This window comes from Ambystoma mexicanum, chromosome 5p (genome assembly GCF_040938575.1).
Source record: "Ambystoma mexicanum isolate Mex_15411 chromosome 5p, UKY_AmexF1_1, whole genome shotgun sequence".
In the NCBI taxonomy this organism is placed as follows: domain Eukaryota; kingdom Metazoa; phylum Chordata; class Amphibia; order Caudata; family Ambystomatidae; genus Ambystoma; species Ambystoma mexicanum.
Genome location: NC_090930.1, coordinates 1,231,165,989 through 1,231,178,617, shown reverse-complemented (window position 1 = coordinate 1,231,178,617; position 12,629 = coordinate 1,231,165,989). Strand labels below are relative to the sequence as shown.

Here is a 12,629-nt window from a genome sequence, read left to right as displayed (position 1 = left end):
AACACTACCCATTGGTTGCTTGTATGTTTGTATGCTCCTCACCCCACCTTGGTCGCCTGTGTGTCCGTATGCTCCCCCCCCTTGGTCGCCTGTGTGTCTGTATGCTCCCCACCCCCCTCCCTGGTCACCTGTGTGTCCATATGCTCCCCACCCCCCCCTTGGTCGCCTGTGTGTCCGTATGTTCCCCGCCCCTCCCTTGGTCACCTGTGTGTCCGTTTGCTCCCCACCTCTCCCTGGTCGCCTGTGTGTCTATATGCGCCCCCCCTTCCCGGTTGCCATGCAACATGTGGCTGGCACCATGTATTTTCCAATCTTTATGTACTTATATATGTAACCTTAAGCATTGTATGTACTTTTGCTCTGTAATCATCAAGTAAAAGCTCCTTGACACCTCAGAGTTTTGGGCGCTATATAAGAACAGTAAATCATTTAAATAAATAAATAGAGAATATCATTTAACTGTGCTGCTTACAGAGGGTGTTTTAAAAAAAAGTGTTTCTGAGGAGAGTGGAGTTAAATTTGCTTGTGTGAGCAGCAGCTTATTGTAAAATATTTTATTTTAGCACTGTGTATGTATAGTTATGCTATTCTGTTGCATTTCTTACTTTGGAGACCTAACCACTTCGTTTTGAGTGAGCGCTGTTACTTTCTGCTCATTGCAATGGGAGTCGGCCTGTTTTCGGCTTGTTTTGGAGGGGCATTGAGCTTTTTTTTTTGTTGGACCAGGCAACGTGGGTAGCAATGGCGGCGGAAGAAGATACGGCGGCGGTGCTGGTGGGCTCGAAAAACAGGATAAATACCACACAAAAGGTAAGTGAGCACGCGTTTATTTATGTTCGTGTCGTTAGGTAACACAGACACACGTGTCAGTTTACATCATGGGTGCACAATACGGCCCGGCATGCTCTTTTGTCCGGCCCGCGAAGCACAAAGACTTTCCTAATGGAGTCTTTGTTGTCTTCCGGGCCGGACAAAACACTGGCCGTCATTGGCTCAGCACACATGCACCACGCAGCTCCTACGAGCCACGTAGTGTGTGTGTGCTGACCCAATGGAGGGCCAGCACTACGGCTGGCGTGGTCCATAAGGCTTGATGCCGGAAGGCATTTCAGCCTTGGACCACGCCAGCCGTAGTACGATTCCAGCGTTCCTGCTTACCTGCCGCTTACCTGCCTTCCAGTTCCAGCACGTCTCCGGTAAGTGGTCTGTTTGTGTTTGTGTGTCGGGTCTGTTTTACTTTGTTTGTGTGTGTATGTTGCGATGGGGGGGTGTCGGATGTGTATGAATGTTGGAATTTTAATGTATTTTGTGTGCATGTTGAGATGCGGGGGGGGGTCGGATGTGTATGAATGTTGGAATTTTAATGTATTTTGTGTGCATGTTGAGATGCGGGGGGGGATCGTATGTGTATGAATGTTGGAATTTTAATGTATTTTGTGTGCATGTTGAGATGCGGGGGGGTGTGTCGGATGTGTATGAATGTTGGAATTTTAATGTATTTTGTGTGCATGTTGAGATGCGGAGGTGGGGGGTGTGTCGGATGTGTATGAATGTTGGGATTTTAATGTATTTTGTGTGCATGTTGAGATGCAGAGGTGGGGGGTGTGTCGGATGTGTATGAATGTTGGAATTTTAATGTATTTTGTGTGCATGTTGAGATGCGGAGGTGGGGGGTGTGTCGGATGTGTATGAATGTTGGAATTTTAATGTATTTTGTGTGCATGTTGAGATGCGGAGGTGGGGGTGTGTCGGATGTGTATGAATGTTGGAATTTTAATGTATTTTGTGTGCATGTTGAGATGCGGAGGTGGGGGGTGTGTCGGATGTGTATGAATGGTGGAATTTTAATGTATTTTGTGTGCATGTTGAGATGCGGAGGTGGGGGGTGTGTCGGATGTGTATGAATGTTGGAATTTTAATGTATTTTGTGTGCATGTTGAGATGCGGAGGTGGGGGGTGTGTCGGATGTGTATGAATGTTGGAATTTTAATGTATTTTGTGTGCATGTTGAGATGCGGGGGTGGGGGGTGTGTCGGATCTGTATGAATGTTGGAATTTTAATGTATTTTGTGTGCATGTTGAGATGCGGGGGGGGGTCGGATGTGTATGTTGGAATTTTAATGTATTTTGTGTGCATGTTGAGATGCGGGGGGAGGGGGGTGTGTCGGATGTGTATGAATGTTGGAATTTTAATGTATTTTGTGTGCATGTTGAGATGCGGAGGTGGGGGGTGTGTCGGATGTGTATGAATGTTGGAATTTTAATGTATTTTGTGCGCATGTTGAGATGCGGAGGTGGGGGGTGTGTCGGATGTGTATGAATGTTGGAATTTTAATGTATTTTGTGTGCATGTTGAGATGCGGAGGTGGGGGGTGTGTCGGATGTGTATGAATGTTGGAATTTTAATGTATTTTGTGTGCATGTTGAGATGCGGAGGTGGGGGGGTCGGATGTGTATGAATGTTGGAATTTTAATGTATTTTGTGTGCATGTTGAGATGCGGAGGTGGGGGGTGTGTCGGATGTGTATGAATGTTGGAATTTTAATGTATTTTGTGTGCATGTTGAGATGCGGAGGTGGGGGGTGTGTCGGATGTGTATGAATGTTGGAATTTTAATGTATTTTGAGTGTATGTTGAGATGCGGGGGTGGGGGGGGAAGGGGGTGTGTATGAATGTTTGTGTTTTAATGTATTTTGTGTGTATGTTGAGATGCGGGGGTGGAGGGGGTGTCGGATGTGTATGAATGTTGGAATTTTAATGTATTTTGAGTGTATGTTGAGATGCGGGGGGGTGTCGGATGTGTATGAATGTTGGAATTTGAATGCATTTTATGTGTATGTTGAGATGCGGGGATGGGGGGGTGTCGGATGTGTATGAATGTTGGAATTTTAATGTATTTTGTGCGTATGTTGAGATGCGGGGGGGGTGTCGGATGTGTATGAATGTTTTGATTTGAATGTTTTTTGTGTGCTGAGTTGGGGTTCGGGTCTGTATGGGTGCATGTTTGTGTGTGTGCTGAGTTGGGGTTGGGGGGTTCGGGTCTGTGTGTGCTGATGTGGGGGGTGGGGGTTCAGGTCTGTATGGGTGCATGTGTGTGTGCTGATTTGGGGGGTGGGGGTTCGGGTCTGTATGGGTGCATGTGTGTGTGCTGAGTTGGGGGTGGGGGGTTCGGGTCTTTATGGGTGCATGTGTGTGTGCTGAGTTGGGGGGTGGGGGGTTCGGGTCTGTATGGGTGCATGTGTGTGTGCTGAGTTGGGGGGTGCGGGTCTGTATGGGTGCATGTGTGTGTGCTGAGTTGGGGGGTGGGGGGTTTGGGTCTGTATGGGTGCATGTGTGTGTGCTGAGTTGGGGGGTGCGGGTCTGTATGGGTGCATGTGTGTGTGCTGAGTTGGGGGGTGGGGGTTCGGGTCTGTAAGGGTGCATGTGTGTGTGCTGAGTTGGGGGGTGGGGGTTCGGGTCTTTATGGGTGCATGTGTGTGTGCTGAGTTGGGGGGTGGGGGTTCGGGTCTGTAAGGGTGCATGTGTGTGTGCTGAGTTGGGGGGTGGGGTTCGGGTCTTTATGGGTGCATGTGTGTGTGCTGAGTTGGGGTTGGGGGGTTCGGGTCTGTGTGTGCTGATTTGGGGGGTGGGGGTTCAGGTCTGTATGGGTGCATGTGTGTGTGCTGATTTGGGGGGTGGGGGGTTCGGGTCTGTATGGGTGCATGTGTGTGTGCTGAGTTGGGGGGTGGGGGGTGCGGGTCTGTATGGGTGCATGTGTGTGTGCTGAGTTGGGGGGTGGGGGGTTTGGGTCTGTATGGGTGCATGTGTGTGTGCTGAGTTGGGGGGTGGGGGTTCGGGTCTGTAAGGGTGCATGTGTGTGTGCTGAGTTGGGGGGTGGGGGTTCGGGTCTTTATGGGTGCATGTGTGTGTGCTGAGTTGGGGTTGGGGGGTTCGGGTCTGTGTGTGCTTTTTTGGGGGGTGGGGGTTCAGGTCTGTATGGGTGCATGTGTGTGTGCTGATTTGGGGGGTGGGGGTTCGGGTCTGTATGGGTGCATGTGTGTGTGCTGAGTTGGGGGTGGGGGGTTCGGGTCTTTATGGGTGCATGTGTGTGTGCTGAGTTGGGGGGTGGGGGGTTCGGGTCTGTATGGGTGCATGTGTGTGTGCTGAGTTGGGGGGTGGGGGGTGCGGGTCTGTATGGGTGCATGTGTGTGTGCTGAGTTGGGGGGGTGGGGGGTTTGGGTCTGTATGGGTGCATGTGTGTGTGCTGAGTTGGGGGTGCGGGTCTGTATGGGTGCATGTGTGTGTGCTGAGTTGGGGGGTGGGGGGTTTGGGTCTGTATGGGTGCATGTGTGTGTGCTGAGTTGGGGGGTGCGGGTCTGTATGGGTGCATGTGTGTGTGCTGAGTTGGGGGGTGGGGGGTTCGGGTCTGTATGGGTGCATGTGTGTGTGCTGAGTTGGGGGGTGGGGGGTGCGGGTCTGTATGGGTGCATGTGTGTGTGCTGAGTTGGGGGGTGGGGGGTTTGGGTCTGTATGGGTGCATGTGTGTGTGCTGAGTTGGGGGGTGGGGGTTCGGGTCTGTAAGGGTGCATGTGTGTGTGCTGAGTTGGGGGGTGGGGGTTCGGGTCTTTATGGGTGCATGTGTGTGTGCTGAGTTGGGGTTGGGGGGTTCGGGTCTGTGTGTGCTGATTTGGGGGGTGGGGGTTCAGGTCTGTATGGGTGCATGTGTGTGTGCTGATTTGGGGGGTGGGGGTTCGGGTCTGTATGGGTGCATGTGTGTGTGCTGAGTTGGGGGGGTGGGGGGTTTGGGTCTGTATGGGTGCATGTGTGTGTGCTGAGTTGGGGGGTGCGGGTCTGTATGGGTGCATGTGTGTGTGCTGAGTTGGGGGGTGGGGGGTTTGGGTCTGTATGGGTGCATGTGTGTGTGCTGAGTTGGGGGGTGCGGGTCTGTATGGGTGCATGTGTGTGTGCTGAGTTGGGGGGTGGGGGGTTCGGGTCTGTATGGGTGCATGTGTGTGTGTGCTGAGTTGGGGGGTGGGGGGTGCGGGTCTGTATGGGTGCATGTGTGTGTGCTGAGTTGGGGGGTGGGGGGTTTGGGTCTGTATGGGTGCATGTGTGTGTGCTGAGTTGGGGGGTGGGGGTTCGGGTCTGTAAGGGTGCATGTGTGTGTGCTGAGTTGGGGGGTGGGGGTTCGGGTCTTTATGGGTGCATGTGTGTGTGCTGAGTTGGGGTTGGGGGGTTCGGGTCTGTGTGTGCTGATTTGGGGGGTGGGGGTTCAGGTCTGTATGGGTGCATGTGTGTGTGCTGATTTGGGGGGTGGGGGTTCGGGTCTGTATGGGTGCATGTGTGTGTGCTGAGTTGGGGGTGGGGGGTTCGGGTCTTTATGGGTGCATGTGTGTGTGCTGAGTTGGGGGGTGGGGGGTTCGGGTCTGTATGGGTGCATGTGTGTGTGCTGAGTTGGGGGGTGGGTGGTGCGGGTCTGTATGGGTGCATGTGTGTGTGCTGAGTTGGGGGGTGGGGAGTTTGGGTCTGTATGGGTGCATGTGTGTGTGCTGAGTTGGGGGGTGCGGGTCTGTATGGGTGCATGTGTGTGTGCTGAGTTGGGGGTTGGGGGGTTCGGGTCTGTATGGGTGCATGTGTGTGTGCTGAGTTGGGGGGTGGGGGGTGCGGGTCTGTATGGGTGCATGTGTGTGTGCTGAGTTGGGGGTGGGGGGTTTGGGTCTGTATGGGTGCATGTGTGTGTGCTGAGTTGGGGGGTGGGGGGTTCGGGTCTGTATGGGTTCATGTGTGTGTGCTGAGTTGGGGGGTGGGGGTTCGGGTCTGTAAGGGTGCATGTGTGTGTGCTGAGTTGGGGGGGTGGGGGGTTCGGGTCTGTATGGGTGCATGCTTGAGAATGTGTGTGCTGCGTTGGGGGCGGGGGGTTCGGGTCTGTATGGTTCATGCTTGAGAATGTGTGTGCTGCGTTGGGGGCGGGGGTTCGGGTCTGTATGGGTGCATGCTTGAGAGTGTGTTTGGGGTATAGTGTTTGGTTGGGGGTGAGGGGGCCATGGGGCATAGTGTTTGGTTGGGGGTGAGGGGGCCATGGGGCATAGTGTTTGTTTGGGGTTGGGAGCCATGGGGCATAGTGTTTGGGGGTGAGGGGGCCATGGGGCATAGTGTTTGGGGGTGAGGGGGCCATGGGGCATAGTGTTTGGTTGGAGGTGGGAGCCATGGGGCATAGTGTTTGGTTGGGGGTTAGGGGGTGAGGGGGCCATGGGGCATAGTGTTTTGTTTGGGTGAGGGGGCCATGGGGCATAGTGTTTGGTTGGGGGTGAGGGATAGGGGGCATAGTGTTTGGTTGGGGGGTGAGGGACAGGGGGCATAGTGTTTGGTTGGAGGTGGGAGCCATGGGGCATAGTGTTTGGTTGGGGGTTAGGGGGGTGAGGGGGCCATGGGGCATAGTGTTTGGTTTGGGTGAGGGGCCCATGGGGCATAGTGTTTGGTTGGGGGTGAGGGATAGGGGGCATAGTGTTTGGTTGGGGGGTGAGGGACAGGGGGCATAGTGTTTGGTTGGGGTGAGGGACAGGGGGCATAGTGTTTGGTTGGGGGGTGAGGGACAGGGGGCATAGTGTTTGGTTGGAGGTGAGAGCCATGGGGCATAGTGTTTGGTTGGGGGTTAGGGGGGTGAGGGGGCCATGGGGCATAGTGTTTGGTTTGGGTGAGGGGGCCATGGGGCATAGTGTTTGGTTGGGGGTGAGGGATAGGGGGCATAGTGTTTGGTTGGAGGTGGGAGCCATGGGGCATAGTGTTTGGTTGGGGGTGAGGGGGCCATGGGGCATAGTGTTTGGTTGGGGGTGAGGGACAGGGGGCATAGTGTTTGCTTGGGGGGTGAGGGACAGGGGGCATAGTGTTTGGTTGGGGGTGGGGGCCATGGGGCATAGTGTTTGGTTGGGGGTGAGGGGCCCGTGGGGCATAGTGTTTGGTTGGGGGTGAGGGGGCTGCGGAAATAGCCATCTTGATTGGTTACTGCCGCATAGCGTTGCAGCATGCACAATCAGACTTCTTGTGTGGGCTGATAACCAAAAGCCTATCTATGTGACCCCTAAGCTTCGATTGGTATTGGTAGATATGGGTGAGGTGGGGTGGGCATGGTAGTGTGGAACAGAAGGTGAGAGAGGCAGATTGTGTGGTTAAGTGGGATGAGGTGACATTGGATGGGTTAGAGAGGGGTATGGTGTAGAGGGGTGGAGTAGGTGCATAGAGAAGAGTAAAGCATACTCGAGCAACAGTGGGAATGGGAAGGGATGGAACAGCAATGCGTGACAAAAGTTTGGCCCGGTTAGGGATCGTCACAAATGGCACAAAAATCACCCCAACTCTCTCAGGCAGTTTAAAGCTTTTTATTGAAGGTTTGGTAGGCCCTAAGACTCTCTTTCTCGTTTTGTAATGAACCCCCCTCCCTAACCCACACATCCTTAAACCTGTAAGGCAAGACCTCCAAACAAGGAAAACCAATCCTCTTAGGTTAAAAGCTTGGTGCACCTCTTTGCAAGGAAACACATTTATTTTGTATATTTTGTATACCAGAAGGGAAAAGGTGATGGAAGGTCCCATAGAACCTAACTGTCACCAAGTTATATAGTGCCCACTGCCAGTTTCCCTAGGCACACACGCACACACTCTACAGGTCATTGAGGTGCTTAGGTTGCAAACACGTATCTTTTTCAGTGGCAGTGCCTTTCATGTGCATGATAGGACAATTAGAACACAAATGGAAGTTTGTGACAAAGAAGCTGCACATCTACCTTTGTTTATTACACAACTTCTTGCATGTCTTAAATCGCTGAAAATACAGTGGGGTTAAAGAGATTTTTCAGGTTGACATTATTTTGCATTCTGGGACTTATAGTTTACCATTCAGGATGTGAAAATTAAAGCCACAAGGAACATTTCCACCCACCTCTCCCCAAACACACACTCCTTGGATCCCCTTAATTGAAGCTATAAATGGGCCACTGGTGTAATAAAAATGTCTTAACCAGGTCTGCCCCCGCCCACTCAATTTATAAGCACTATATGTGGTTCTGTTGAAAACAAGCATTGGCAAAGCCAACAGTTTTGGCTTGTGTATAAGTATTAGGCATTTGCCAGGCACTACTGTTATATGCCCAGATGCTCGCTCCATTTTGCAGTTGCTACCATTGATAGCCAGTTAATGCCACTAAGGCAGTGCCTGCCTGGCAACTGCCTTTCCAAGCCTACACAAAAGCCCAAACTATTGGCATTGCCAGTGCTTGTTTTTGGGCGGTATTTATTACTCTACAAAAAAATAGAGATACCATTATTTATGCTGGCTATAGGCAACTCTTCTACTGCAGTGGAATCACACTGTTGGACACAGCAGTGGCAGATGTTGTGTTGTGTTACAAGCATAACATCCAAACCATCTCTAGTCAATATAATTAAATATTATATTAGCATCATCTTTTAAAGAAAACTATCAGCATGGAAACACGACAAAATGCAATTCCTAGTTTTAATGCAGTATGCGCATCGTCGCAATGGTTCCTAAAAAAAAAAAGAGAATTTCTGCACATATTCACTGTCTATGCCAAGTTTGTCCCAGAGTTTCTTAAATAAGTCTACAACACAACAGTCAGAAAAAAACACTGGACAACATTCTTGGTAGAAAGTTTATGCAAGGGATGCATCATCTTGATGAATTAGATGGGGCAATTGACAATTTAATAAGATGGCTCATTGAGTTGGGCACTTTCTCAAACAGTTGTGCATAATCTGCAAACGCAGGTTCGGGCTCAGGGCAAACCCAGACTTGTATCAGTCCAATGTTAATATGTACATCTACATCTGATAATAATATTAATCAGGTGTTAGAGTAAAGCAATATTTTAAACACAGCATCCTTAACTCAACTATGCCACAATAGAAGAGATTAACATAAACGCAGGGACCAAATATACCAAAGGATCTTTCCAAACCATTACTATTCAAATGCAAAGTGCTGGATTGCAATGAATACAATTGAAATGGCAGTTGCCGTTGTAAATGATACACATTGCAATCCCTCCTAAATTCCAAGGTAACTTAGGTGGGAAGTGAGTTTGGCGCGTATGTGTCATGTGTGTAGATATCCATTTCCTGACTGTTTTCTCACATGGAACACTAGAGATTGATTTTGCTGGTGCACACATTGCTTCACAATTGATCTCTTGGGCCCCCCCTCTTCTCTCCTTCCTCTCCCCTGTCACACCTGATGAGGTATCTAGACCAGTCCTGGTACCTGCTCACCCTGCCACCCACTCGCACTGCCTCTGGGCCACCCCTTGCACTGGGGTCTGTATCTGTACCCATACAGCCCCCCCCGCCCTTTATCTTTATGCATTTATCAGACACACCCTGTCTGCTGTCTTATCCCAGCACTTGCCACTTGTTGGCTGCACTACCACTGTTTGTTGCCTTTATTATTTATTTATTTTCTATTTATCCATTTCTCCTCTGCTCCACACTCCCCCCCCCCCCATGCACTTTTCCCCTTCCCTCTGCCCCTGCGCAATCTCAATGTCACCTGGCCTAGTAGTCTGTCTTCCCTCAGTTTCCCCTCCCTTGCCTCGTCATGCCTTGATACACTTGTGTATAGGCGCGTTATAAATGCCATATCATATCTATGTCTTAGCACAATCTGAATTGTCGTCAGGCCGAGTACACTAGTTAATTTCGCATCCTTACTGTTCATGGCCTGTAAGAATGTCATTGTATTTTCCCTTGTTCCCTCCCTTGCCTTGAAGCGCTTTGAAACACATTGTGTATAGACGATATATAAATATACGATCGTATCATGAACCGCTTTGCTCACATAGCCTGCATCCTAGTTGCTATGTTTCATAAAGTTTATAGCAGCGACTAGTTGTACTTTGCTTGCTCTTATCAAACTTTTTACACAAATCTTTTTTTGCATTTCAGAATTTATCCATGTTAAAGCCAGGGAAATGGGCTTTCCAATACTCTCTGCATCCGAGTACAGAAAAGCCCTTCAAAATAAAATTGGGAACTACCGGATGAAGAAGGAGCCAGACCTGGTCTTTTCTACACCAGTGTAGTTGGGCATTCCCTTGCTCCCTGGGCTGGACCCCACCTGACTCACTTGCTTTCTGGGCTGGGCCTGGATAATTGTGTGACTCCCTGGACTGGTTCTGTGTCCCCTCTCAACCTTGCTCCCTGGGCTGGACCCCACCGGACTCACTTTCTCCCGTGGCTGGGCCCCACCGGACTCGCTTGCTCCCTGGACTGGGCCTGGATACTCGTGTGACTTTCTGGACTGGTTCTGGTTCCCCTCACCCTTGCTCCCTGGGCTGGACCCCACCGACTTGCTTGCTCCCTGGGCTGGGCCTGTATACTTGTGTGACCCCCCCCCTGGACTGGTTCTGTGTCCCCTCTCACCTTTGCTCCCTGGGCTGGATTCCACCTGACTGGTTCTGGGTCCCCTCTCACCCTTTATTTTTAAATTGTAAAGCACCCGTTTTTGGGATTGTTACAGTCGTGTTTTTGTGCTATGTACACAGTGTCCGATTGAACCTCTGCTTCTTTTTAATAAATATAGTGGGAAGAAAAAAAATGTGTTGCTTCTTTTTAAATATAGTTAATATGCCATTACATGGTCTTGACTTTCATGGCCATTTTACCTAAATGACTGTGACCTAATAAGTCATCACTATTGTTATTAAAGCAATTCAAAATGCAACACTGTGAAATGGGTAGTAATTAAGTCACAGTGACGCTTTTAAAGCCCAATTCAACAAGGTGCACCAAATGTGTTTTTAAGCATTTCTTTTCAGGATTATAGTAAACATTATTTTTGTTAAACTCCTAAAAAAAAAGTCCAGCTCATAAACCGAAACAATGCCTATATTGTTAAAGGATATTTTGAGGATTGCTTTGTTTTTTTTATTTGTAAAGTATTATTTGGTGACTACATTAATTGCTTTTGAATTTCAAAAGGTTTATTTGGGGATTGCATTGCTTTTGGATTTCTACGAGGAAGGATTTATAAATAACATATTTCGGGTGCATTAAGCCAAAAGGAAGCCAGATGTAATCTGTTGCTTTTGGATTTATTTAGGGATGGCACTGGTTTTGGATTTTTATAGGATTGTTTGGGGATTGCATTGTTTTGGGATTTTTGCTGGATTGAGCATTGGATTGCTTTTGGATTTTTATAGTTTGGGGGGTGGATTTTTTGGGGATTGGATTTTTAGTGGATTGTTTGGGGATTGGATTGTTTTTGGATTTTTAGTGGATTGTTTGGGGATTGGATTGTTTTGGGATTTTTAGTGGATTGTTTGGGGATTGGATTGTTTTTGGATTTTTAGTGGATTGTTTGGGGATTGGATTTTTAGTGGATTGTTTGGGGATTGGATTGTTTTTGGATTTTTAGTGGATTGTTTGGGGATTGGATTGTTTTGGGATTTTTAGTGGATTGTTTGGGGATTGGATTGTTTTTGGATTTTTAGTGGATTGTTTGGGGATTGGATTGTTTTGGGATTTTTAGTGGATTGTTTGGGGATTGGATTGCTTGGATTGTTTTGGGATTGCATTCCACTGAGGATTGCTAATTAACATATTTCAGGGTGCATGAAGCCAAAAGGAATCCAAAAGCAATCCACTGAGTACAATGGGAGTTTCTGGAGTTAAAGAGGATTTAAAGAGGATTTAAATGTTTGGGAAAATCCAGTAGCAATCCACTTTCAATCCAGATTTTTTTGGTAGGGTAGGTTATTTGAAGTAGCATTCATTTACAGCAATTTTTGTTCAATGGTGGTGCGCCGGAGTTCTATTTTATGCCTCAGCTCTGTTGTTTTTTTTTTCTTCAGTTTTGCGATGCTCATGCCAGGAAAGAGAATGCATCACCCATGGCCAGTGTCTCACATTAAATGGGAAAGGTGCATCTACTGGTTTTCCCTCGCAACGTCCTTTCGCTGTTAACAATGTTAACATTGGAAGTATGCGCAGGTTACATTTGCCTGCGGAAAGCATGTCCGCGAGCCTCTTTAATTGGTATCGCTGGACAATTGTTAAGATTGGTTGTAGTCCCAGACTGCCAATCATAAACCATGACTGCATACAGCTGTGTTCGTACAGTACTTGGCACAGTATCAGTGTAGTGCATTTGTTAGAATGGATTACTAAATTCCTGCCTGGTGGAGAGATGTTTAGGAGGCCACACTAGATACAGTGAACAGGGAAACTCTGGGAGCTGTAGCCAAATTAATCAAGGTAGCATGCAGGGTAGTCAATGTAGGCCCTCATTATAAGTTTTTCGGTGCCGGTAATGTGGCGGTAAATATGGCGGTAATTGCGTGACCGCCAATTTTCCCGCAACGCAAAACTTCAAGTTTGCCAGTGGGCATTACCTGATTTACCTCCTTGATCCCCCTGACATTAAACCAACAGTATTTCTGGCTGCGGTATTACCGGTGCCGGAAATACCAGCAATTCCCCTCATGGAGTCTTTTGAATGACTGCCAATGCTGCCACCTGGAATATCTGGGAATTACCAGGATATCAGGTGTTAGTAACGGTAGGTCTGTTTCACGGTATCCCATCGAAATTACCGGTGGCATAATGGGAAACATGTCATGACACCTTAAGTCTCAGGA

General features: G+C 49.0%; 1 long non-coding RNA gene across 1 annotated transcript; it reads left to right on the top strand.

The window, feature by feature from the left end:
- The first annotated feature begins 722 nt into the window (after positions 1 to 722).
- Positions 723 to 10,588, top strand: LOC138481514 (uncharacterized). The gene is made up of 2 exons (XR_011274259.1): positions 723 to 810; positions 9,937 to 10,588. It is a non-coding gene; the product is annotated as an uncharacterized lncRNA (long non-coding RNA).
- Positions 10,589 to 12,629: the final 2,041 nt, after the last annotated feature.